Source organism: Bombus pascuorum, chromosome 2, assembly GCF_905332965.1.
Source record: "Bombus pascuorum chromosome 2, iyBomPasc1.1, whole genome shotgun sequence".
In the NCBI taxonomy this organism is placed as follows: Eukaryota; Metazoa; Arthropoda; class Insecta; order Hymenoptera; family Apidae; genus Bombus; species Bombus pascuorum.
Window position 1 is genome coordinate 11,458,779 of NC_083489.1, and position 25,871 is coordinate 11,484,649.

General features: G+C 38.0%; 1 protein-coding gene across 2 annotated transcripts in view; it reads left to right on the forward strand.

Moving 5' to 3' along the window:
- Positions 1–1,070: 1,070 nt before the first annotated feature.
- The window catches only part of LOC132916494 (discoidin domain-containing receptor 2-like), a 145,459-nt gene continuing 120,658 nt past the window's right edge, over positions 1,071–25,871 (forward strand). For both annotated transcript variants that reach the window (XM_060976556.1, XM_060976557.1), the window contains exon 1: positions 1,071–1,559. The gene's annotated coding sequence lies outside the window, so the exon portion shown is untranslated. The remainder of the gene's footprint in view (positions 1,560–25,871) is intronic.

Below are 25,871 nucleotides of genomic sequence, written 5' to 3' on the forward strand. Positions count from 1 at the left end.
AAATCCCTGCGCGGATAATGCAATCGCCACCAAGGGAGCCAATATTGGCGGGGATCGGAGAACAAACTCGAGGGCGAATTAAGGTCGAACAAAAGACAGAAGGGACAAGAATCGTTCGAGGGATTCAGTTTGGAGTATATTAACCCCCTAAAGAGGATAAATTTCGAAGAAGCGTGGACTATTGTGCAATCGTGACGTTTTCAGGTGTAATATAAAAATTTCATTTGATTTATGCGTATTATATTTGCGATATTAAATTAATAATGGTGAAGAATTATTACGCTATACGGTAAAGTTTATGAAATCAGTGATTGACAGAAACGATACTCTTTCCTTCAAATACATCGTCTAACACTTTAGAAATATCTAATACCATACAATCTCTCTTTATGATAATAAAAATAGGCAAACTTTTACATTTACCATTTGCTACATCTACAACTTCTTCTTTCTCCGAAGAACGTCTACGCTCTACAATGCTCTATAATAATATTTTAGAAACGTCTAACGTTGTACATAACGATTAGACGACACAAACTTCTATCAATTTATACAACGGACCAAGTCTCTCGCAACGATTGCCATTAACACATCTAACTTACGTTCCTCCCAAGACAGTCCAATACTTTATAGTAATATTGTAGAAACTAGTTATTCTAGAAGCTAATTCCTTTCCATGACAATAAAATCAGACGAACTTCTATTTACAATTACCAATTTATACAACCATACATGTCTTTTAAAACAATTGCCATACACTTCGACCAAACCTTATCTTATCTTTCTCTCAAAAAACATATAATACATTATAATAAGAATTTACGGGAGGACTAGGTATTTTCACGCCTAGAAGTCTCTCACGTCTGCAGAGCAGTTCTCTCACGGGCAAAATAAGCTCTCGTCCAACGCGGCTGTTAGACACCCGTATAGCTTGACTGCTCCTCTCGTTGTGCCTCGTCCGCTCGCGTCCCTTTCGCCCCGTGCGCGTCGCCCTCCCAGCCCTCTTTACCCCACCTTTCCAGTCACGGCCCGTAGTCCTTTCCCCCTCCATCGAAATCGATGCTACTCGCGGATCGCGAGTTCAGTCTGCGACTGGCCACCGCGTGCGTAACGTCGCTCCCTCTGTCTCGTTTTTGTTTTGCCTCGGGCCTCGACCCGAACACCCCTTCATTCGTAGGAACCCCCCTTCTCCTTCACGCGCTCCCTTTTACCATATATACAACGATCAAATTGTAAACTGTTCGATTTGTTTTCGTCACGATATCGCGTGTTATTGTTGCGTCGTAATTTGCGATCGGAGTCGATCACGTGTGACATTGCGCCGGACGGTGTACAACGTTGAGAGAGGAAATTTTCAAGGAAAGAAAGATTAGTTTTCTGTGAAGGAAACGGAATGAGGAAAAACTCAGTGACGAAGCGGAAGATGTATCAATCGACGATGATTCGATGCGAGTTCGGGAAACGATCCTGAGGCGATCGGATGTGTGACGAGGCGCTACCGTCGAGGATAACAACCAGCCAGCTCTACGGCTGTCCCCGTGCAAAGTACACTTGATTGGGTGAGTGGATATTTTTATTTTCCCAAGATGATATTCTTTCACCTTCGAGACATAAATAGGTTTTGTAAGGGGAGAATGTTTGTTTCTGTAAAAGAAGAAGTGTTTAATCCTTATCGAAACATTCTAAATAGGCTCACCTCTGTTAGTCGTGCTATTATTCATGGAATTAACGCGAGATTTACTCCGTTCGAATATGCGCGCATGGTGAACGGAAGTATATCGGCGGGGCTTGACGCGTTCGTAATTAACACGGTGCAAACGGAACAAAATGTTCACGCGGGCTAGCGGGAAATTAAATGATATCCCGTTTAACCCTATCCGGGTTATCGTGAAATATTTCCAGCGGGGTGAACGCGTCGATGCAGACGCGTAACGTGAGCTGACAGCCCGTATATATGCTCGGAACTAGTAGAGGAGTTTACCGCTGGTCAGTCGGGCCAAGTTTATCACGGACCGACATTCGTTTTTCGGTTATTCACTCTACAACGTGAAATATCCGCGGATCTCTCGTTCAAACAACGCTATCCATTCGAAACCAGCGTGAACTTACGATGCACAAAGTGACACAGTTCTGACACTCGATCGGAATAAATTTAACATGGTATTATGTCAACGGCGCTCGTTTGTCCTACGAATTCATCGACGAAAATTACGCGAACATTGCATTGCAATTCCCCTCGTTTCACGCGACGACATCGAACTAGAAACTTCAATATTTCCGCCGCTGGAAGCCTGATAACGTTAACAGCCCTGAAACGCGGGAAAACTTCACGAATTTCATATTCTAATTCAACCATATATGTCGAACGCAATTTTTAAGAAGTTTCTTTTGAAATGGTAATTAGGAAACGTTTAATTATAAAACAATTAAATAACCTATTAGATTGAACTTTGAATGTTAGAAATAATTAGAGGAACCGAGTGTTTTCGATTTGAGGATGAAAAAGAAATGCATGCTCATCCAAGTTTTTAGAAAAACATAGCAAAATAACGTGTTGATAAGGTCTAAGTAATCTTCCTAAAATGGACGAAGAAAAATGATAAAATAGAGAAAATTGTTAGTGTTAAAATTACATATATATGTATATACATTACAGTGAAGATTCGGATCTGCCTTAATTGTTAAATCTGGTTAATGAAGTCCTTGAATTTGGTCCAAGTTATCCCGCATCGCATTCTATCATCGAACAATATTCCATCTCGTTTAGTGTATTTTTCACCTTAAAATTTATTTAATATACCAAACCATAGTTTTACTTTGATATCGAAACTATCTCACAACTCTAACTCTCCACGATTCCGAATATATTCCAACGAAAAATTTCTAGTTTGTAAGAGTCAACAATTCTCCACATTCAACGAAACCTGGAAATGTATGAAATACAAAAACTGAGCGATAGAAATGATTGGAATGAGGAAGATGTAGGTGGACGATATAAGAGTTCATCGAAAGTAGTCCAACCGTACGATTGATCAGCCAGTACGGCTTTACCCTGACGTTTTCGGCGACAGTTTCCATTAAGGTGGTCCCGTGGACGTCTCAGTCGATGTTTCGTCCCGCAAGAAATTTCATTTTCCCCTCTCTTCCCTTCCGTAGCGACTACCCAGTTTTATTGGACGCTGTCCTTCAATGTCCACTGCCGGCTATCCACGATATCGTGACACGTAGCGCGACGCGGTCATAAGCGACCCCGAGGAAGTTGGTTAATTAATTGCCTTTGGAAATATAATCCGAGCGTCGAGTGTAACTAATCAGGGAGAAACTCGGTCGGACGTTGACGGGCATGTTTGCTGCACCTATCACGTACGGGGATGGAAATGTAATTTGCCGGGATAGAGTTAGCCTCGTTGAATGCCGTGGCCAAGCTTCGCCGCCTATTCTGCCCATCAGCTGCAATCTCCTCGCGGCGTGCCACCCATTGATCGCTACCAACGATTTTGCATGTAAGAATCTAGAAGCTAGGATACACGGGGCCGAGACTTTGCGTGGCGAACGTTTTAACGTGCTAGTTCTCCGAGGGATAGGCGTTAAAGGGTCGAAAGGTTCGTTGAAAGATTGTTTCTTCCTCGTTTTCCATTGGAAAACACGTGAATTCTGTTAGAGAACTGGAAAATACAGTTTAGGGTACTATATGGGTAAATTGTAAAATTGTAAATTGAAATATTGTAAAATTAGTCAGAATTTGAAATGAATATGTTGTGAGTGTGTTTAGGATCGAGATAAACACACTGATAAAAATACAAATAGATAATCTATTGAAAGCTACGGTGTTGTTATAAGAAGAGACTTAGAGACTTTGCTTATATTGAATAATGAGATAAGTGGAAAATGGAATAAAGGTTTGTAATCCTGATCAGAAATTTGTAACTTTTCCTGAACTGTTAATGAATACCGAGTGGGTTTTAATCAGTTGCATAGCTATTTTTCAAAATTTCTTGTCAGTGAATGGTGCTATAATTATGTAGTATAATATGATGTATAATATTATTCTCAACTGTAGAAATGTAAACGAAATTCCTTACATCAGACACTGCCAAGGCTCTTCTTATTCTTTCTCCTCTTTGTCTCTTTCTTTTTACCTGTAAGTGAAACATTATTAATGGTAGGTCTCTATGGAAATTTCTCAATCGAAATTTGAACATAGATTACATTGTACGGTTCTAAATAGCACAATCTCGTTATAATATCTTGACCCGTACTATATCTTTTTCAATGGATATATTTCGAATTCTAAACCAAGTAAATTCTATTATTTATTCAGTAGTCAGATTCATTGTTCTTGATATTCAGACGATTCTCTTCCATATACTAGTCGTCTTCGAATTTCAAATGTATGGAAGTAAAAATTCCGGGATAGGCGACTTCGTCAGAATACTCTCTCTTAAAACAAAAATATTCGAAGGAGTAATAGAGATTTTCTTTCTACTTGAACAGACGTACGGTTACGGACTGGTATCAGGAAATCCGCTGATTCCAGCCCTAACGTTCTAAAAATTTCTCCGTCTCGTTGGATTTTACGTATAAACAGTTACATCGAACCAAGTTCATGTTTATGTATAATACTCGAGCACGATCAACGACCTCGACTTTGGAACCTTCTTTCTCGGAAACAGACCCGGTAGGACAACAAAATATTCATAGCGTCTCAAACCACGCTTCGGAACTTTCCCCTTAATCTCAAAACAAACGTTTCGTTATGAAAAATGCCGAACATGTTGACTTTTCACGCTGTAAGCGATTATAACAATTTTAATTAAATGAAAATTTAATCAATCCCGGCAATCAACTTCGTGTATCCGATCGACAAATTAAAACACGCATACAATTAGCGTCGAGTATCCAATTTGCCGCGATTAACGCTTGTCAACGAACAACGGGGGGAAGGGTAGAAAATATTAAAAAATGAACAAGACACGAAGAACAGTGGTAGGAAAAAGAATGAGTGGCTTGTAACGTACCTCGACTCTAGTCAGAGTTTTTGATATTTTATCTAAGAATGTATTCTGATAGTTAGATGCAAAGCTCGTATTGGAAAAAATTGAATTATCGCCGAATGAAAATTAACTGAGTCTGCAAAATAGGTATAGGACTGTTTACAAGACTATTATTTAGGTATTGTTGTGACTCTTTCAAACAAGGACTCACATATGAAAAAACGAATCAGTATATATAATAGCAGCAGTGGAAAAGAGATATATCTATAGTTTTAATTATTTTATTGTTTATTTCTCTCATTTAATAAAAACTCTTTTTTAAAAATGAAGATATATCGTTCAAGGTATATCAATCTAGTTTGAAAATATTTTGTCTTCAAAAATAACTTTAACTACAATGATCAAGATTTCTTGATTTAATTAAATATCGATCTCCTGTTGCATAATTGCAAACAGAACTTACGGTAATTCTGTAATATGACGAATATTTGCCTAAAGAAAGTTAAGAATGGCGATATACCATTTTCCTTTCCTGAAAAGATACAAAAATTAACGAGCATCGTTTCTGTTACAAACCCTCCTCTTTCGGTCGAAAATCATCGAGATTACAAGAAGAATATAGAGCGACGATTCTTGAGAATTGTACAAAAATATTCTGATTTCAATGTCGTTTGCAGCAATGAATTCGCTAGATGGTTAAACTGGGACGATTCGCGATTAAAAGCTCAGAGCTTCGACTGCACCATACATTTGCATATAGGAAGCTCTGTATAAATTCCGTGATTATACTGCGTCAGAAGCAATAACGCAACGCGAAGCAGAACACGTTAGAGCGCGTTTGCAGTTTGCAAAACGGTTACGTACGATTCGACGTTACGCGTAAACGATTGATCATACACCTCGTCGGTACTTCGAACACGTCGACGTTGAGGATGCTTCTCTCTCTCTCTCCCGCTATTTTTTTTTTTTTTTTTTTTTTTTTTTTGGTACCAGTGATCGACTAGAACACGACTCTTTTCACCGCTCGAAACGTCGAAGTTTAGTAGCTTCAACGAGTTATTGTGGATATTTCGTCGTAGAACTTTCGGAAATTCCCGTGCGCATCGTTGAGTCCGGGCTTGTTCAAACGAACTTGCGAATCGATACGTGAGCAACAAATTTGCTGTTATATTTTAATACTGTATGGTATTTACTGAGACTGAGCGAGAGGGTGCTGCTTGGTAATCGCGATAATTCAAAAATCATGAACTATAGCCATCGTAGTTTCCAAGATCAAATTTTAACATTACCGATCGATAATCGAGATATTCAAAATGTTAATAACGCTTTTATTGTACGAAATAATGCAAGCATAGGGTATTAGCAGAGTCTATAATACAGTACCGAATGTACATTCTAGCAGAATATTTGAAAGCTGTGAGATTCTTCGATAAGTTATTATGTTGCCAGGAAATTATTAATGGAAACCTAATAGGAAAATTCGTATTGTAAACTGGTTGCATATATTGTTAATTTGTGAAATTGAATTCTTCGACATTTATTCTTGCTTCCTTTATCACGGAGTAATTTGTATTACAACAAAGAAACAGATAAAATTGTACTAATACAGCATCGATATTGATGTATTAATTAATTAGCTTCATGGACACCATATTAAATTTCGTACCAGTTAGTCCGACAAAAATGTTCTTACTATGTAAATGAAGTGCACTAGAGCTGACAAATAAACATTTCGTTAAAAATAACTATCTGCAAATAGTTTCTATAGTCAGTTTCTGTATCAATGCGATAAACATTACGAAAATAATTACAGAAACTTGACAGTGAAACTTTTATAGTAAAATTAGATTTTCCATCAATTAATATCGTTTATCGCCGAATAATTTATATTATAAGAAAGAAATAAAGTGATTGAAAGAATCCTACTAGAAGACCTTAAAAAATTCCACTTTAGAAATGTTCCTCTATAATATAGATAGGTTTCCCTGAATGTGCCATTACAAAAAATACAACGTTTAACCGCTAATCTTCTCTAAAAGCGCCTCGTACTACGTCATTCCGTTCCTCCCTCGAATTTCCCAACCAAATTTGTAGCCTGCAATCAGAAGATCCACTCGTACGCACCAGAATGCTCACAATCTGCCGTACGTCGAGGTCGCGGAGGAAAGAATGGCGACCGCGTATTCGCGAAACTGCGGCGATAAAATCACATTCAGAAACGCTGCGTACGCCTAACATTAACGTGCGGTATGCACTATCGTTGCGGTACGGCAATACAAATAGGGCTTGCTTCCGGCTGCGACGGTTGCGCAGCTCGGCTTCACGCATCGCTTACTCATTACTGCACATCCGCTCGAAATCGGCGCCGCTTTAAAGCCGCGAAATTTGCTTTGGCTGCTCACGAACGCGACTTTAAAGCGACCTGTCGGTTAAGAGTGCCCGCTGGCAAATACCGTTTTACTTACAGCGCATAAACACGAATCAAGTTCAAACGACGTACGAATACGTTGTACGCGATGCGATACCGTCGCTTGATGGAACATACCACATTTCACAAATGCGTTGCCTAATTTAAGTTTCTTTCGATCTTGATAGGTGACTGTAGCAAGTAAAAGTTTTTACAGAGGCTTAATGATATTTGCAGTTGCAGGTTCTTACGGAAGTTTGGTCAAATTTATTGTAATCAAATATTATTCAATAGTATGATTCCTAAGGGGCAGAATGTAAGAAAAGTATGTGCAATATCGCGGTGTTGAGCAGGATTTTCTGAAGAGAAATAGTGGAATAAATTATTTATTCATAAAACTACACCTTCTGGTTTTGCAAGACTTCGTTTATATCATCACATAATTTATTTTACTGCGGAATAATGTGAGAGATTTTGAAAAATATTAAAATCCCCAAAATTTTTTGTTCATACCTTAAAAATAGAATTTCCGAATAATATAACTGAATTTTGGAATAACGTCTTAGCTCGAGTTCTCTTGACATAAAAGAGAAGATAAAATAGGAATGGAAAAATCGAAGAAAGCAATAATGGATTATCGATATCAGACAAACATTGGTCATTTGTTGGGAACAAGTTTTGTATTTCAGCAGATACCTTAATGATTCTTTGAGTTCAAACCTTCTACGAGCTATCGATAATTATCGAAACAGTAGGAAATGGTAGCTCGGTGAAATTCATCGAATTTCGTGCCCTCCTTCCGCTCGAGGTCGTCGCTGCTCGAATGATACCCGCGTTTCAATGGAGTACGAAACAATTGATCCATAAATCACGCGATCAAAACTGGGCTGGGCGGCCGGATGATTTATAAAAGCTCGATGTATCGTGTGAGAACCGAAGCGACGAAAAAGTCTCGCGCGATGTTACAATTAATCGCATTTATTTACGTACGAACAAACCGAGGTCAATATTACGCGACCAGCGCGTAAAAGTTTTCCAGCCAATTTCACAGGGAAATATGTCGGCGTTGGAAAACTGATAAAAATAAAACCTACGATACGAGGTATTTTTTTTACTCCTTTTGTTCCCTTTATAATTTTTTGTTTCTGTTCTTCATATATTTCGCTTGTACTTTTTTTTTATTTTTTTGTGCCGTAAATGCACACGATTAATCATAGTTTTTTACTTGGGCACATCGCGTACAATGTACCATGAGGGAATTGAAGCTTCTACCCCCACATTGTTCGAGAATGTTCACGTACAAACCGAGTTTTCGTTTCGCGGTTATTTGCGGTGATGCCGCGGTGCGACAACGAGAATCGCGAGTAATTAATACCAACCTTATACGTAATTAGTCATTGAAAAACAATGTTCGAGAGGACAATGACAGCTTGAGCGTTCCTCCGATCTCGGTGATCCAGATTAATTAAATTTCATTGCTTAACGGGCATTAAACCACCGTACCCTCTCGAAATAACATCTCGTATCATTGATATTATAGCGTAGTTTATTAAAAAACGATTGTTCATATGTAGCGGCACCTAAGTCAATGGAAGATTTGAATCGGAAAAGACTCATATTATTGTGCCTTGGAATATCAACGTTGTTTTGGTTTGCTAGGTTCAAAGGTAAACGAACTCCGGACAAAATATTATCGCCGCTATTTGTAATCGTCAACCGGAGTTACATTTCAACTTTTTATAATAACACCGGTCGATACAAATAAACGAACGTGCTTTCTAGGACAGTCATATAGTCGAATAGTTAGTCAAATAGTAGCATTGAGCGAGCGACGATTACGATCGGCATATACTATCTCTGTACTTAAAGTAATATACACTGACTATTACAATTTTATCACTCGTCTCTTTAATAAATCAACCAACGCGTTTAATATCCACCTCACATATTTCATCAGTTTCTTTGTTATACGTTCGAACGATTGATTACAAAATTCAGTAAATTCGTAATGTTGAGGTTATTAGATATATGCGAACAAAGGAACGTGTGGATAAATTGTAAGGTAGAAAATATATTTTAAAACTGAAGTGTAAATACAAGTCGGAATATAATTGAGCTGATCCAGATCCGCACGCTAGCAGTGTTACCCTATGACTGAAAACCCTGAAGCCATCGTTGCCTGTCTACAGTTTATGATCTGCCTTCGACCCAGTCTTTTGTCTATAGGCTGTCGATGGCTTCAGTGCTTGAGAAAACTAAAAGACCAGATATAGAGTTTTCTTAGAAGTGGTGACCACTTCAACACGTAAGAATAAATTTTATGAAAATTAACAGTCCATACACGCTTGTGCTTTTTCAACAAGAATTACGTAAGGGATGAAGTTCAGAAGTCGTTCTCAACCCTTTTTGGTCATGAGTGGAAAATTCTGAATGACTTGTTGAAGTGATCGTCGACAAAAGAATGCGTCGATGACAGACCATAAGCGGTACACGTGCGACGTTGGCTTCAGGGTTCTTTTAGTCTCAGGGTAACATTGCTAGCGTGCGGATCTGGACCAGCTTACATTGTATTCCACACTTTGTACTTTAATATTCACAATATATATACTTACAATACCTTACAATTTACCCACGCATTTCTTTAACTCCACATACACCGAATAACCTTAACATGATTATCACCTCTTGTTCTTATAGAGGAATTAAGAAGTAATAATTGTCGTAAACAAATTTATAAATCACAATAGAATGGTACAATAATTGAACGGATAAAAATACTAGAAAATATTGATAGAAAACATAAATACAGAACAGAAAGTACAAACGCATCCAGAAAATACAGTTAAATATATATATAACTCATAAATTATCGTAGAAGCTTAAATGGTAACAATGTAAACGACTTTAATTTTTCATTACAATCTGTATAGATACGTGTCGAGTGTTTTGTCATAGATTTTCAAACATGATATTCTGACGTTTAAAACAGAAAAAGGACATCCATTGCGCGTTTTACTGTTAGCTATGCTTTCGCTGTTCGTTACTTGTCTTTTAAGTGATTAAACCGCTGCCTCTCAAAGATCCTTAAAAGTGACTTAATCAGTAACATGGGAAGAATTTGGAATCCTTAGAAAACGCGTGTAGTAAAATGAAACGATCAGGTTACGGCACATCATCGTGACCTTTAAACCACGTTGTAGGAAGCTGAGGAATCGTTACAGTGTCGTGTGATTTTTTATTTAACCACCTGAATGGAAAGGACGCGTAAGCCACGAACGATGCCGGATAGGTCATATTTTTATCGTCGTGGCAAACGATACTTCTAAGTAATTCGGATCGATCGAACGTACAAGTTTACGAGCCGAGGTGATAGTTTATCGTTGAACCGCTATTCGATTACTTACTGTAGTTTAAAGTTATACGAGCGTGCGTGCGTGCGTAAGTTGACCACGTATACGAAAAGTTTGAAGCATCTGTGCTTTGCAAGATCTCTCGTTCTTCCTTGTCGTGATATAAAAATAAGGAAAAGTTTGGTTATTATGAAACCCAGTTCATAACTTTCTATTGATATTACAAACTTCTAGTATTTTTTGATTTTTTCTGAATAATCAAACGATAATCAAAGCTTTCTCTGGGCTATATCTTAATTGCGTTTTCGTGTATATATACATATCTTCCTTCCATTTCTCTACTTAATTTATTCCATTTGTTTTTAGTTCTTCTATCGGAAGCAAAAATTATAAAGATATATATGTTTCACATGTATTTATTTAAACTTTTTAACATACTAATACGTCTACGAATACGCCTCACAGACTTATCGTTAATACCTAGTAAACGCATGAAATAATAAAATTTAACTCATTATATCGTATCTTATGGTTTTATAAGAAATTAAAAATTGACATTATTCAGCTCGTCTATTTTGCAGCTTGCGCATTAGAAATTATATTTTCTTTCAACGGTGTATATATAAATATACGTTCGTGTATAGCGGGATAAGTACAACTTCTATGAAGGAACGCCATCTGTTGCATCTGTCGATTTACAATGGCCAGATCATTATTGATGGTAAATTTATCGCATCATAAATAAAATTCAGCGTAAGACGCGCAAAACGCTTCTCGCTGCCGCCGGCTGCAATCGATACACTCGCGAACGATGTTCGACGAATTTGCGGTATTCATCAAATTGACGTCACCCCCCGCAACCTGGTCGTTTGTTTTTTAACGGAACGAACGAAACGAACGGTCTTTGCGAATGCTCGGTGCACGATAGAATTAAAAGCTGCTTTAAGCGACTTGATTTTTGTTTGAAGAGCTGTTCCTTTGACCGGCCGATTCAATTTCGTGTTGCGTTTAATTGGATTTTTATAACGCGGAAACGGGTAATTGCAATGATCGGTGGCAATTACATTTGTCTGTTGTTCACGTTAAAAAATATACGTACATTATTCGATAATCGTGTATAATCAGTATAAGGAAGTAATCTCGTTTGCCTGGAATAATATATTACTCTCCCGATCCATTGTCTGAAGCATACGATGAAAACGTAATAATGCGAAGAGATATTAATTCATACATGGGTAACATTGACGAACGATGGAGGAAGATAAACGTAGGAACTCGATAAAAGTATCTCCTTGAAATTCGTCTCGTACCGAGAGTCTCTGTTTCCATAATACTCTTAAGTATTATAAAGTATATACATTTCTCCTTTGTCTGATCATGGTTAACCTTAACCACTGCTACTCTCTTTCCACTTTACCGAGCTCGAACAATATATTCCACATTTCGGGCTTTATCATCGGCAATATAAACGTCACGATGGAACAAACTATCTTAATATTACTCATTCGTTATCGTCGAGTCGCGGTACGTTTCTCTCCGACGATTTTTAACGTCATGAATTTCTTCCTCCCGTTCTACCCTGCAAACGGAGGTTAAAACGGGAATCTTGAAAAAAAAGAAAAAGAAAATAGAAAGAATAATAGCGTAGCAATGGTTACACGAATACTCCCGTTAATTAACCAAGGTCGTTCTAAATTTGTTTTCTAGCCCGTTCAACGTCGGGCCATTGATCAATGAGGTCGACGATGATTAGTTCGGCTCCCTGGCTCATTAGAACCGTCACGAAGCAATAAGTCGACAGAGTTTTTCATTATTCGCGACACGTAGCCACGCGATTAGTTCAGTTTTTATTTCCACTCTCTTTCTCTCTCACTTTGTGTTTTATCGTACTCAAGAGGCAAATGACCACGACAAATGACCAGAACGGATGACAATTAATGGCGATCGATGTCATTGTCGATCGTTATCGCAATACTCCGTGCATATCAGAAAATGCACTTTGTAAATTAGACTATCGTGTTAGATGGTCTCGTTGCATTAGTCGATCTCAAATATTCATACATTTCGTACCACTTTTTCTCGTTGAACGATTCATGCATATCCGAGAAATATTTTATTTCGAAATAGATGGACGTAGATAGATTTTTAGTTTCATTGCGGTTCATATACTTCTACAGGTATATTACCGTGCATATGCGACGATTTTCGTCCAGCGCTAACGACTTTCGCATCAATTGTACAATAGAGCAGTAACCGTGTTTAGGTATTTACATTTCGAATTAATTATATTTCCTGGGTGTATTGTGTTGGTGCAGATAAATTCGCGGGGAATTTCCGCATAAACGGACGATATTATAAAAGCCTTTCTGTGCTTCGATCCCAATAACCAGATGCTTTCGTATCCCGCGGTGCATTCGTAAAACTCGATATTTCATTATAATCCTCTTGTCGATCGTAACGTTTTAACAAACAGCCGAAATCTATCTCACTCTTCACGTATCTAACACTCGCGATTAAAACCTCGATTTCAAATCCATCCGACTAATTTCAAGGGACAAAGAGAGACGAGAAAGAAAGAGTAAAATAAAAAAAACAATAACATACATACAAGCATAGCGACAATTACAACAAACAAGCCCAGAGACAAACGCTGAAAGGTATTAAAATCGCTGAAATAACCCATCCGTGAAATTAGAAAAAAAAGAAGGGAGCAAAAAGGACAAAATGTAAAAACGGAATGAAAATACCGCGACATTTCGAGCGTGTCGTTAAATTTCCTGTCTTCGTCCGATAGGGTTGAAGGCAACGAGCGAAATCCACGAGTATAGCGTGATTTTTACCATCCGGAAATAGCCAGAGCCGTCTCATTAAGAGAGCTTAAACCGATCCAAAACGGAGTTAGCAACAGAGAGATCAGAGAGGCGATACAGCACTCGTACATGCGATACAGATCGAACGTCGTCGTTTTGAAACTCGCTCGTGGAATTACTCGCATTCGTCTGACCCGAGGATTTCACGCATCACGTACAGAGAATAATCCTGCGTCTCGTCCGTCGCTTCACGATCTGATACCCTGGACCGATGTTGATGCCGCTATTCGACATGGCCCGTTTCCCTTTCTGTTTCTCTACCCGACTCTCTGTCTTTATCCGTCTGCCTGTTTGCATCGATGTTACACGGAATTGAGTATGAAAGGATTAGCGGGGCTATATAGTGACACTTGCCTCTCCGATTACTTCTGCTCCGTTCGATTACGTTCTCCTTGAAGCCGTCTAACTCCTGGATGGTTACACGTAGCGCAAAACTCTTGGGCCAATTCAGTGGTGGAAACTTATCTCTGAATTAAGCACGAGTTTGATAGTGTAACGTCTGTGTGATGGCTTTTAGCGAAGCGAGATGTTGTGGAGAACGTGAATACGAGCTATGATTTAGAAATATAAGAACTACCATTATGTAGTAGAAATTTACGTATATTATATAAATATTGTATATTTATAATAAGAATTTCGCAACTTTAGAAACTTGGGTATATGGGAATATCTTTTACATCGCAATTGCTCTACTTCTATTGGAATTATTTGCTGGAATTGTTTTGTAACAGTTATCTTCAAAGTTATCCTCCTCAGCAGTTCCGCTTCGTTCCTAACATGTTTTCTGTCATTTTTCTGGAAACTCAAGTTATAGATATTTGTAAGAGTAGATTTTAGACCAGTTTCCGTATTTTCTTTTATTCTGTTGATTATTTGATAACGATGCCCTGTTTGCGAGATCTTTAGGTTAAAGAACAAGAAGAAATTACAAGATAGATAGATAGATAAATGAATCACATGAATATAGTGTTTTAAAGGTGAAAGTAATTTTATGTTTGGTTGAAGACTATTGAACCAAAAAGAAGATGGTTAATGCTTTTAAAAAACAAAAGGGACACTATCACTCTTAGAAAAATGTTTCTTTCAACTTATTAGAGATTAAAATATATTCCAAATACTTTTTGACTTGATTTCGAGAAATTTGTTAAAATATAAAGAGAATTTATAGCTTCTTCATACATCGTAATTAATATTACATGTGTTACGCGAATTTATTCCGAAGCGTGTTTTCCTCCGCGGTGAGAATGCGATAAGGAGGGCTGTTCTCGCGCGTTGGATGGAATATGCAAAATTTCATTAGTGGGATGCGATACCATTGTTAGACTTATTAATGTATTCTAAGGCAATTTTACGTTAATGTATAAATGAGAGAAATGAGCTGCTCGCTGCTGCTGCTGCTAAATAATAGAGTTTTACCTGAAAATTGTAATACATGTAATAGAACTCTAATTAGATTCGCGATGAAAGCAGTAATGTATACGATGCGGTAGACTGAAATCTTAAACCACCTTAATATTGTGAACATAACACGCATTAGCTATCGTAAAAATACCTGATTAACAGAGAACAATTTGTCAGATTCAATATACTCTTACATAACTGCCTGGTTACGGATTAATATAGTAATGTGAGTTGAAAGTTTCGAAACATATTATACTTTTGCCTAACTCTCGAATAATGTATTACGTTGTCCGAAAAGTTTCTTTCGTTTTATAAGGAACTAACAGACTCACAATGCTTTTTCTTTTATATTATTTTATTGAATTATGCATGAACATAATGATAGAAATATAACGAAATGGATCATACATAATTCAATAAAATAATATAAAACAGAAATTGTTGTTCATCTATTATCACTTTATGAAACGAAAGGAACTTTTCGGACAACCTAATATAATCTGTTAATATATAACGTATAATGTATAATCTACTCGATTCGATAGTTAATAAAGTCGTAACTGCATTTTGGCGTGACTTCGTAAACGCAACAAATATAAAATATATTGAGATTTTTTTATTATCAAGAATGTGTAAGCGTAAATATATAAAGTGTAAATATAAAATCGTATAATACAATATAAAATCAAATCAAAAGTAACGTACTCGTTATGATATTTACAAAACGGTACATACATTTATTCTACTTTCGCTTCTTTATTAATACTTATAAAAATATTTCGCGTAAACATCTACCAGTTATCAGTCTATTTGTTATAATAAACGCAACGTACAATCCTCATAAAAGGCAACAATGAACTGATTTAAAACCTCCATTGCAATTCTCGTCCTAACAATAGTATCTACAAGCAATAACAATTTCGCTCAAAGCGAAGCAGTAAGCCACATCACTGAATTTTCCCGTACAAAGGAACAAAGTGATACGAGTCGACCAATAGTCAAGCACTTTTGCGCGATAGTAGTCTGTTTACGTTTAAATACGGCTAATATCTAACTAAGCTGAATGCTGTACAAGGGACGTGTGTGTTGGTAACAGGATATTACGCGATGCTTACACGAGTGTGGCAGGCGCCACAGAAACCAATATCCTTAATAATACAGAAGCGGGACGGTAAATTAAAGTCGGATATCGCGGGGAATAAAATGGATTTTCGCAAAATCATATGGAACTCGAGAGTGTCGTTGGATAAGAGCGCAGGCTTTTGGCTACAGCAGAAGAGAGAGGAGAGGGAAACTGAAAGAGGCGCTTTGTTCGAGCACGATCAGATTTTCAAAAGACGCCTTAACGGGGCTGACCCTAGCGGTAATAAGGCTTTCAAGATCCCCTTCGGGCTCGCTCGGGAATGCTAAACTTCCTGCGAACTGATGGCGCCTGATTGGCTCGTTATTCCGCGATGCTCCGTTCGAGCACGATAGATTCGGATGAAATATTGAGGCTGCAATGGAATCGTTAAACGCGAACCGATCTCGGTCATTACTTTCCGTTACTTGCTCGTTGGCGCTCGATCTTAAAGAGGTTTCATGTTATTCAGCCTCGTTATTTCTGTAAATACTTAATGAACTATCTCTCATCCGATATCTTATAAATTGATTTCTTATCGGTATACAGAGGCTCGCGAAGAGTATTCGATCATTTACAAAATTCTTTTATAAATTCTTTATTTGTATTGTACGAAATATTTTGACATTTTATATTGGTTCAAACGTATTCCATTAGAACATATTATTATTATTATTATTAAATAAATTTATCGTTTTAATACGTATACATCGGACATCCGGAAAATACTGCTGTCATTTATATCTTCTGTAGAAACTATTACTATTAAGATAGGTCCATTTATAGTCTTCTCGTTTCTGCCACGGTATTAGTTTGGCCAATACTCGTAACAACATATTCCGTCTTCATAACGAGAACCATTAGAGTGATTGACGGGGCTCCATCACAGAATTCCATCGATTCTCCACAAATGGTCTTCAGACATTCCAAAACCTTACAAATGGACACAAGTCTTCAGACGATATCTATAAAACTGTACGCGTCTTCTAGACAACATAGGATAAATTTCTAACAATTCAAGTTTAGTTTGCGTAAGTGAATATCCTTTAGTTTTGCTCTTTGAAAGATTTTAATGACGCGCTAATGCAATTATACCACTCTATCCTGTTCAATTGCCTTCTCGTCTGGTCGGTACAATATTGTAGCCCATCATCGAGCATTAAGACTGTCATTGCCTTTGAAAACGTGTTTACCACTCGAGTACCCATATGAGCTATTGAAACCGTGGTTGCTTGTTAATTGTTATTGGGCAACGTTGAGAAGCGTAGAGACGTCATTCATGGGGATCAGGCCGCTGAAGCACGTATCATTACACCGTGCATCCGTTAATGACTGCCTAAGATGGACTTGGAGTGCACTCGAGGATACCGAAGTTTCCTCCCGGGCGCGGCGGCGAGCAGGAACCGCTCGTCTGCCTCGTTAAGATCGTTCAATGATACGTTAAGATCCACTTAGGCCGACTCTAGCTCGAACATTATAACTACAATACGAGCTATGATTGCTCGTGCATGCTAACGCAATTGTTAGATCGAGCGTAATTAATATTTGGGCCATTTACCAGCCCATTTCCCATTCTCCAGACTTATTTAAGAAAAAATTCAAGTAAAGCTCAGGAAAGCATTTGGGCATTTTTGTGTGTCGTGCAGAAGTATCTGAAGTACAGTCCATTATTCAGTGCATTAATAAGCCAGAATATTCAATAAAATCATTTTTAACACAAATTTTATATTTGCTCATTGATCATTGAGATCTATTGACACGAACATTATTTTTCTGCCTACATGTTACGCGTATATTTATTGTGTATAGTAAATGTTTGTGATTTCTATATACATCTTTAGATTAGTTTCAAATTTCTCAATATAATCACTATGGTAGCATTCACACGACAATATGTAAGGCGAACAAAGATTGAAAAAATAAAAATGGGATTTATGACGTAATGCAGAAGAAGCGTTCGTGCATATATCGTTAACGTTTTCAGAAAACATAATTGAAATTGAATTAAGATTCGGTGTAACATAAAAAGATGTAAGACGAGTTGAAATTAGAAAAATCTCTAACAAATATATTTATAACGTTTCCAATAAATCTCGTCATGCCGTATTTAGGAGCAGAAGCAATTTCGTCTCTAAACACAAAAGTGTCTAAGCATAACCCACTCTCGTCTTTGTACGATAGTATAGCAAAAGTTATTTGCAACGTTTCTGATAAAACTCTTTATGAGAGGAAATAACTCTGCCATATAATGCAGGAACACCAAATATAAAGGTCTTTCAACTCCCTGAACTTTTCCGGAAGGATATTTATTCTTAGCTACATCTCGATTTCAATTACCGGATATAGCGTTGTCAATAATTAATTATACCATTTCTATATTTAAAAGGATCTTTAAAATTGAGATCGTACGCTATCCCTAACGCTCCATTCAAATTCAGCTTGTCTACAATTCCGTATCAAACCACTTCACACCAAGCGTCTAATTCCCGCGGAGCTCGCCCTCTCAGACGTGTTCCATTAAACGCAGCCGAGACCAAGCACAGCATCAATCGTTACGCTTAATCAACACCATCCTCCTGCTATCAGACAGCTATCCAAACAACCGTCACAACAATTTCATCAAAGACAACAGCCACCCTCCTAATAAATCCCAAACCTAACAATCCGATTGTTATACGTTGAGGCAGCAAGACAAGCAAGCACGAAACTTTCAGCGTGATAATAGTCAAAGACAAAACGCGCAATCATTTCCACCGGCAAACGAATCGTACAGCATTCCGTGGGAAGGTAGAACGATAGCTTGGCAGACGTGTATTAGTGGCACTCACGAACGATGCTCGTAGGCGTAGACCAAAAGGAATATAGGAGGAGCGAGCAACTCTCGAGCGGTCAAGCTATCGAATCTGCAGCCAGCGTTGATACGCATCCGTTAATAACGGCTTAAAACCAACTTTCGAGTCCTCTCGAGAATGTCGAAGTTCCCTCCTTCTGGCCGGGACTCGTCTGCCTCGTTAAAGCGCAGCCTGCTCGGTGATATCCGCGGCCCAGGAACACGAGGGCAAAAAGGAAAGCTGCGGTGAACTGAAGCGAGACAGGTCCGGGCCGCGCGCGCTACGCTCTTAGAGGAGTAGACAAGGAAAGCGAGTAGATTGAACGGCGCTGCCGCCAAATTGCTTTCGGGATTATTCGCATCCACCTGACTGTTTCCAGGCCGCGACGCCGCGAGGACATAAAGGATCGTTGGCGGAGACGTGGGCGTGCGATACGCGCTCAGCCAGTTCGTCAGCTCAATCTGGCCAGCGGCCAACACCCTCAGGCGCTTTTCGCTCGTACGAAACGGTACCCGTTGGCGATTCCGTGTCAGGACTAATGCGAGCCGTGGCGCCCGATACGGAGCCCGGCTATTCTGATTAAACGTAGCCCCTGGTGGAGGACTTTCGTCATTTCCGGCTGACTCGCGCCCCATACTCGCGCCAATTTTCTACATGTGTCTAGCGGATTTGGTCGCGCGGACGTCGACGTTCTGTAGACGGACGAGATTGAGCTTAATTCTGTGGGATCATACTACGATTGTCCCTGGTTTTGAGAATTTTCACGAAGGGAGGAAGTTTTGTTTCTCGGAAGCAATTCTTTAGGATGAGAAATTATATTTAAGATTATAGCGAATCGTGGAAATATTCGGACGCGCAGTATAGGAAATTTGTATGAATATACGACGGGCGTTATACACTGTTGAACATATTCATTACGTTTATTCGAAAATTGGAACAAATTTTACTTTATTTAGTATTTTATAATATTAGATATGATGTAAAGGAAATAACAGTAGCAAAGTATTGCAATATCGGTAGACGTCTAATACTTATAACTATCAGTGTGCAAAGCCTCTTGAAATTTCCTTGGTACTGTAACGGGAGGTAAAATTTGAAAATCAGAAAACGTACAGGTATACAAATTACAAGGTATTTATCACGAACATAAACTTAATAAAAAAAATTAAAGCCCTTTCGAAATTCTTCTGTAAGAAGAGGAATTAGGAATTTAAAGAAAGTATTCATCAGTAAGAACCATAGCTGAAATTGTATAGGATAAAAATGGGTAAATTTCGTTCGTCTAAAGCGGGATATACGCGACATAGTGAAAATGTAATTTTATTATACAATCGCGCGAGAGCAGAGCGTGCAATATTCCGAAAACACTCACCACTGGGGAGAACGTAAAGACAACGAGAAATAAGACAAATACTATCCCGGGTTTCGTTCCCAGACGTGATGTATCTCGTTCTGATTTAACGGATCCGCATCTCGTATTCATACATCAATACACGAGGTCAGAATTTATGAAGAGGGATGCGAGACTGAGAAAGCAGCACGTTTCCTTACTCTGGGATAACATTGCATCCACCGGACTAGCGTAAAATCTTGAAATGGCAACGTTATATCACACTGTGTACGAAGCCACAGTGGCCAGTGCATGAATAGGTAAAGAGTATGTCGATTTGTCCACTGAATGGAAATTGAAGCGAAGCACGAGGAAAATTAGATAGACACTTCGAATTCTTAATGTGGAAGTCTAACAGAGCAAATGGCCTGTTTTTGAAATGGATAAAAAGATACATTGAAGGTATTATTTATGTTTTCTGCCATTTTACTTTTTTAACCGCGTAATCGAAAAGAGCAGTTTTAATTCATTCAAACTAATTTTTATTGTGTGATAAAACGCTGAATAATATGTATCATAACTAAAGTCTTTTTCATATACCTTCTAAAACCGAGAGATTATTCTGCCAGGCTCAGAGAAATAAGCAGCATTTTTTGTCGCGAAATGCTATTTTGATGGAATAACAAATTCGTCGATGTCCTAATAAAAGAACGTTGAATATATTGTTAATAGTCTGAGTATATTGTTAATAACCGAATATGTAAAAATAAATAAATGAATCGAGCATTATTTCGATAATAATTCGATTCGATAAACCCCCGTCATTCACATACTACAACTTCTTGTCGCAGCAGAGTGGAGCACAACGGTCGCGAAAAACGCGGGACCCACGGATCGGCTCGATAATTCCAATTTCAACGGAAGTTTCTATTTATTCGGGCTGTATCGGTATTCGATTAATAACTATCGGGCGCGAAATAATGCGATAACTGAACCGACGGAGGCGGGTACAAGCGGACGGAAGATAAAAGCCCTTCCATAAGTCCAATAGGCAATGACGCGCGATAAGATTATCGGAATAATGTAACGTGAAATTGCATTAAATTTAACTCGATATCCATCGCGTTGAAAAATGCTGAATATCGCGCCGGAATCGCGCCTCGCTAATGCCTTGCTATTTCCTTTTTTTTTTCACGTTAGTCTTTCTCTCTCTCTCACTTGCTATATTTTTTCCTTTTTGTTTCTTTTCTTTCGATATTTCATTATTTTCTTTTATCTTCGTTATTTTCAGTCTCTTTAGTCGATCCTGCATAGAAGCCAGACATTACGAGGCGCAGGGAAATATTTCACACGGAGGCTGACGCGAAACTATTGGCTCGCCCAGGAACTTAATTTTGTTAGCAATCTAGAATTTGCTGCGGCAGCGGGAATCGAGAACTCGCGGAAATCGGTCCAGCCGCACGGCCGCGAATTTGTATTAACTAATTGCGAGCATTATTTATGTGACGTTGGCTGGTCTGTTGCGATACCGCCACTTTCCTAGTAGTTTCGCCATTCGACCAAAGAAAATATGGTAGAAGGTAAAAGAGATACACAAACCTACGAAAGTATTCGAATATTTTTAGACGCATTTCGTGAACAAAGCAGCTGTGTTACACGAAATATTTTTTTTTCACTGTAACATTGTTTATCGAAAGCATTTTCCGAAAGTGAGAAGGAAAATTGAAAGAGCGAAAGGGAAGTTGCCTTTGAATTATTCTATCTCTTAAATTAACCATGCTTTTAAATTGCATGTACAGCGTTTGTACCTCAGTGAGTTATTAAGTTCCGAAATGAGCAATGTGTTTGTTTTCGATAAAACCGGTAATATAAACGAAAAGCGTACATTTATTACTCACACATAAACTACTAAGATTTTTTCTGTTTGCAATTATTAAAAACATAAAACGTTCTCGGTAATACATATCAATATTTGTAAATATTGAGACAGAAATACGATTACATATATATTTATCCTTCTGGTATCGTTTTAATTATAATTAACAAAGTATAACATATTTAGGTACACGCTAAGAGTCGATAGGCCTAATGTTAAAAACTGACGAAAATAATTGTTCATAGTTTAGAACAGTTTGAGTTCCGAAAGAGTTTATTGAAATAATGATATGCAAACAGGATCGAGAGAAATATCATTATTATTTATGCACTATTTATTTAATATTATTCAGATTATACACTCCAATGTAATTATTTCACGTTTCAATTATTGCGTCTGTTCATAAAGAAGCTACGAGTAGGAAACGTGGTAATAAAAATTAATAGAAATTAGTATAATCCTTTCCGCTTTATATCACGTTGAAAATAAATTCTGCATTAAAATATATCTCTCACTGCACGGTAAATTATGAAAAGTTGCTGAAATTAATATATTCCGAGTCATGAATTTTTTAAGATTCCAATCTTGCGAGTTATATAATGAAAAGTATTTTAAATTACAATGGTTTGAATACGAGAGCGTTGTAAAAACTGTGTACGAAGGAAGATAGGGGATAAAAGTACACGCGTGTGTAATCTGAGTTTCGCATCGATTTTCTGTTTACCGCGCGGGGGCGAAATATTACGAATAAAATGTAGTTGAGCGTATATTTCGAAATGGTGGAGAAAACGGGAAAACAAGTAGAGAAGTATGTAAATGATAATATAAATACGTCAAACGGCGCATAAATGTAATAAATAAAGGGTCAGAAATGTTGTTTACATTTTATCTGCGGCTCATCAGTAACGGTACACAATTCATAGGAATCGTTATAAACAAAGAAGAAAAAAGCTCGTCGGGAAATGAAACATGTTCCGTTGTAGAACATTATATGTAATAATATTTTTTGTTAAAACGAGCGTTGCTTCTTGCTTCTCTGGTTTCAAATTCTACTTGAATTAACTCGCAGTGAAAAAAACAGCGAACGAGAAGAATCGCGGCGGATAATTTTCTCAAATCAAAGTCAAGAAGCAATCTCGAGCTCAAGCTAAATTTATTTAAGCAATCTTGTCAACTGTTTCTTCCAAAGCTACTTTTCGCTCTTCTCTTTTGCGCTTGGTCACTTTAAAAAGATTCACGTATTCCTGAAAAACAGTAAATTATGTACAGAGCGCGGTAGGACACGCGGTGCATTGCAGATAGGAGCTTATTTTATATGCAAAGTAAGTCAAAAATCCAGAATATAACATGTTCGCTTAAAGACTCGTTTCGAGAAAATTCGAACATATTTAGAATAGTTGAGAGTTACTTCTGTACACGTACATTCGACGAATTCTCGAATTCGATTTTCTCAGAAACGAGGCTTCGCACGAGAAAATTTTATTCTACGTTTATTATTTATTTTCGCGAGTAAAATAACGCGTTCTACCATATTCTGCATATATGCTTCTCGAAACAGATTTCGGTTGAAAAGACTCGCTAACCAGATAAGGATAGAAAAGCGCGATAAGGATAGAAAATTTTCCTCGCCGAGAGAAATTGGTTTTCAAAAAATTATTGTTTCTCGTACATGTAAAACAGTAGTTAAAGGAAGAAGCGAAAGAAAGGAATGAAAGTGAATAGCGTGTGTCGATAATAAGGATAGAAAAATAAAAAAAAAGAATTAGATTTAGCTGGGACAGAATTGAACATTGGTTCGTCTGGGCTATCCTTTTTGAATTTCAACAGAGAAAGAGGACTCTCGTTCGTACGAAAACTGTCTTGCGAGTTAGTGCATTTAATAGAGTACTACCAGAGATATATACGTGGTTTGTGGCTGTTGAAACGGTATCAGCCGTTAGTGGATTACTCTGCTCCGTGAAAAGAGCTTTCCGTCCTTTTTGACCGGACCCTTTGAGCGGACTATTCGAGGAATTCAGATTTCTATGTATTTCCCGTGCTGAGACGCATTGAGCTACGGTTTATCCGACGGATGAAATGTTTAAATGCAAATTTTAAAGAGTTGACGGGGAGTAAACGCATTAGGGATCGTTTCCTCTTAATTGCAACCGAGTAAGCGAACCCAGTGCACGCTCGATGACGAGGTTATATCCCTCCGGTTTCTGCTAGCGAGATTTCTTTTCAGAATATTTGAAAGGGCAGAGAGAAGGATGCGGAAGGAAACGACGTTGCGTTTCTCAGCGCGAAAACTACTTTTAAGATTGCGGCTGGAGCCGAGTCGCGCTCCATAGAAACGCGATTTCGTTGAAATTCGCCCTGGATTGTTCGCACCGTTGCGTAAAGCGCAACGAGTATATGTTTTGGAAATTTCAATGTGTGCCACTTACTAACAGGCAGCTGGTGTATGTACACCCCTAGTAGAAGCGAAGAATTTTCTGTATACCTACTTTCTGAAATGGAAGTACGTATGTAGAAAACGTGACTTTAATATCATATTTGTAAACTCTATTTTAGTTAAACAAAGAAAACAAGGTTCTAAAGCTATGTATAGTTTAGTCAAGCTGAATCTAAGCAACTGGAAACAATTTTACTAATGTGAATTTGGTATTCTGCACGGTGTCAATTATTCCTCGAAATTTTAAGCGAAATCGACGCTTTCACGACTATTTCTTGAATCGATAGAGTAATACTTTTTCTAATTTCGTATTTGCTGACATCGGTTCCTTAAACTGATCCAACTTCAACTATAAACCAGTTTAGCTATCCATCGTCTATTAAATAATTCCCTCGTAGTCAGATTAGTTGGATTGAAAGAATTTCAACACAAACTCGAAGTCGAATTACTTCAATCGAAATAACATGTTTAGCTCGAAGAAGCCTTCACAAAAGATCGTATCTCTTTCATCGAAAAATCCCAATATCCTTTCCAATGGATATCCTATATATCCTGTAATAAATCAATCGTTAATAATCGTCATCGAAATATCATGTAACCTCGTCTAAATATTTTTCATCTTATCATTTACCCTCTTGCCTTTAATGGAAATCTAAAATAGCTTGGAAGATAAAAGGGTGGAAACATTGCGTAAACGAACGCCTGAACGAATAACACCGAAATGAGCCACGTATAAAGAAACACCTCCACTGCGATCGTTTCCTTCGATTGGTTCGCTCTTTCCTGTTTCCTACCCGTAGAAGAAGAAGATAGGTCCGATATCTTTGGCGTGCAATCAGGCCGCGGCACGAAGTCAGGCAGCTGTTCTATCGGCTCTGATATCTAACTTGGACCGCGAAAAGAATCACAATCGTCCGGTCGAATCGATCCCCGCGTCTCTCTACTATCGAGAATAAAGCGATAAGAGCGGCTGAAAGCTGGATCCAAGGCGAATCGCGATCAACTATGGACTTGGGACAGTAGTCTGTGGATACGATTCGATGACCCCGTTCATAAAGAGAACCGTGTTTCCCACGTTCCTCTTTTGTTCCACAATGTTCGACGTGCATCATTGATTGGCGTCTTTTATTTTCTCTCGATTAGCAGCTTTTTTTCTCCTACTACGAAGGAGTATTAGGTAACTTGTTATATCGTATTCGATATTTGTTTCTATTTCTCATTCTCTTTTGTTCTATTCTTAACGGTTTTGGAAATAAAT